Source organism: Grammomys surdaster, unplaced genomic scaffold (assembly GCF_004785775.1).
Source record: "Grammomys surdaster isolate TR1022 unplaced genomic scaffold, NIH_TR_1.0 126158, whole genome shotgun sequence".
NCBI lineage: Eukaryota > Metazoa > Chordata > Mammalia > Rodentia > Muridae > Grammomys > Grammomys surdaster.
Genome location: NW_021620966.1, coordinates 1,192,573 through 1,195,796, shown reverse-complemented (window position 1 = coordinate 1,195,796; position 3,224 = coordinate 1,192,573). Strand labels below are relative to the sequence as shown.

Below are 3,224 nucleotides of genomic sequence, written 5' to 3'. Positions count from 1 at the left end.
CATGAACTGGGCAGAAAATGGACACTGAGCTCAAAGGTGTGCGTTCTTAGTGATAGAAAGAGAATGCCTCCCTCATAAGGTTGTGAAGTTTATTGTGATTTAAGGAATGGCACGTAGTAAAGTGTTAGACTCTGTCCCGGCCCGAGCTGCTGCTTTGGTCTGCGGGTCAGGGTCTAGCAAGAGAGAGACTGGGGATGGAAGGGCAAGAGACATGAAGGATGGAGACAAGACAGAGTCTGATCAAGTCTCATTTATTGAAAGGAAATCCTGGGTATTTATACCCTTTACCACATGCCTTGCAGCATGATTACCATGTGCGCCTTGCAGCTGGCAGCACTAAACAGCAAAACAAGATATATGAGGAAAACAAGATGTTTATCAGAGTGTGCTCAGCTGTTGTGGGCTGTTGAAAACAAGTCTCTTGTCAAGGTATATGGCTCAAGATGGCTGCAAAGATGATAGAAACTTTCTGCTAAGACTTGGCTCCCAACAAGACTCATGGTAGATAGGGAGTCAGAATAGGTTCAAATCCCACATCCCTACCTGCTAAGCAGGCAATCTTGGGCACTTCTCTTGGGACTGTGAGCATGAAATGAATAAACACAGACATGTCATGCATAGAGATGGCTCTCAAAAGTTTGTTCTTGCTGTTATTGTTAGCAGTTTTATAGTATGTCTTGTGTCTCTTTCTAGAGTTAAGCATCCAACTGTCCACCCTTAGCCCAGAGTCCTTACTGGAGAGATGCAAGGCTAGAGAGAAAGAAGAGAGGCAGCTCATTCAGAAGTGTTGGGTTCAGAAGATGGTGGAGGGGCAGGTTCTAGTATTGGATGGCCAAGGCCATCTTCTGGGCCGCCTGGTGGTCATTGTGGCCAAGCAGGTACTGCGTACTGGAAGGTGGTGGTTGTATGCGGTGAGAGCATCAACATTTCTGGAAATTTCTACAGAAACAAGTTAAAGTATCTGGCTTTTCCCTGAAAGCAGATGAATACCAACCCTTCTTGAGGCACCTACCACTTCCAAGCCTCCAGTTGCGTTTTTGTTTGTTTGTTTGTTTGTTTGTTTGTTTTTTGGTGTACTGTACGAGTCATGCTGCCCCACAAGACCAAGAGAGGCCAGGCTGCCCTGGAACGCCTCAGGTATTAGGTGGAATCCCTCCACTCTGTGACAAGAAAAAGCAGATGGGGGTCCCTGCCACCCTCATGGTTGTGCGACTGAAGCCTACCAGAAAGTTTGCTTACCTGGGGCGTCTGACTCATGAGGTCGGGTGGAAGTACCAGGCAGTGACAGCCACTTGGGAGGAGAAACGGAAAGAAAAGGCCAAGATCCACTATTGGAAGAAGAGGCAGCTCTTGAGGCAGAAAAGAATGTGGAGAAGAAAATCTGCAGGTTCACAGAGGTCCTGAAGACCAACAGACTCCTGATGTGAACCCAATAAAGACTGTTCGTGCCTCATGCCTGCCTGGCCTGCCCTTCATTCACCGCCAACCAGGGAAGTGGGGAACAAAGGTTCCTTAGTCACTGCTCTTGTGGGTAGAGGGTACATTTAGACAGCAGAGAGCTCAACACTTGCTTGAGTTTTATTAAAGTGAAAACCATGGAATGACTTGTGCTTCTGTGTTGGAAATGAGTAGCAGGGCTGCCCCACCCACCTGACGCAATACCATATTCTGCTATGAAAATGAGGGCTACACCGCTGGGCTGGGATTTAGAAGTGCACACTGAAGACACTGACCAAGTACAGGCACTGCCTTTGCTCCTTCCCAACAGACCACAAAGCAATATTTTTCTGGAGAGTTCTATGTGCTAATAAATTATTTGACTAAAAAAAAAAAAAAAAGAAGTGTTGGGTTCAAGGCATGGGCATGCTGCTACCAATTGGGTGACACCCTTATTCAGCATAGGCATGGGGGTACGGGTTCAGGTAAACACCTGACCTGCGATTCCCCAACCCCCCACCAGCCATCCATATAAAGGAGAGGACCGACCTCTAGGTCTCCCATAGCCATCCTGGCAGCCTCATATCTTGGTAAGATTTTGGTTTAAAACATAGGGGAAGTGCACAGTATAACCAGACCTGACATTGTGTTCTCCCTAGTAAAAATTTACTGAATATTTACTGTATCTTCACATCAATTGCATCAATATAGTGGAATTAGCCAAATTGAAATAGTGACATTAGTAATATTGGGGGCTGAAGTCCAGAGAGGTTAGGGACTGTGGCCAGCACCATATAGACAGTAATTGGCAGAGTCCACATTTGAAATCAGGTCTGATTGTTCCCAAAGCCCAGGCTTGGGTGGCCATGCCAGATGGCTTCCTGGAAGGTGGGCCCACATATTAAATTTCAGTGGAGGGGAAGATGGGTGGGGAGTCTACAATAGACCTGCCGTCCTAGATCATTTCCCTGGAGAACTAGATACTGAAGATCTCTCAGGGGATCTTCCTCTGAGACACTCTTTGAGCCAGACCTAGACCATCAGGTTTGTGGACAGGACACTGAACATTGTACCTTCCCAGGCTCCAGAATATGCTTCATTTTCTCCTTTCTGTCATGGTGCCTGTGGGGGTTTGAACAGGTTTGGCTCCCATAAACTCATGTGTTTGAATGTTTGGCCCACAGGAAATGGCACTATTAGGAGGTATGGCCTTGTTCAAGTAGTATGGCCTTGTTGGAGGAAGTGTGTCACTGGGGCGGTAGACTTTGAGGTCTTCTCTGCCTAAGCTCTGCCCAGTGTGGAATCAGAGCCTCTTCCTGGCTGTCTGTGAAAGACAGTCCTCTTCTGCTGCCTGTGAATCAAAATGTAGAATTCTCAGTTCCTCCAGCACTATGTCTGCCTGGCATGCTGCCATGCTTCCTGCCATGATGTTACTGGACTGAACCTCTGAAACAGTAAGCCAGCCCCAATGAAATGTTTTCCTTTATAAGAGTTGCCTTGGTCATGGTGTCCCTTCAGAGTAATGAAAGCCTAACTAAGACACTACCCAAAGGCCCTAGTCACCTTGACAACTCTGAGCTGTAGAAAACCCTGCAGCTGGTGGTGTAGTATGTTCCTGTTCCCAGAGTATGACTCCATAAGTGCCTGGGGGTGGGGATGGCTTTTCCTCATATCACAGTGCCTGCGTGCTTCTGAGCCAGGACTCTGCCAATCTCCAGAGCTAAGGCATGTGGTCTCAAGTATAAGTAAACTTGCCAAAGTACTCTGGGTTATGACAGCTGGGCCTC

General features: G+C 47.3%; 1 pseudogene; it reads left to right on the top strand.

Annotated features, from left to right (window-relative positions):
- The first annotated feature begins 800 nt into the window (after nt 1-800).
- LOC114612455 lies at nt 801-1,427 on the top strand (annotated as a pseudogene).
- Nucleotides 1,428-3,224: the final 1,797 nt, after the last annotated feature.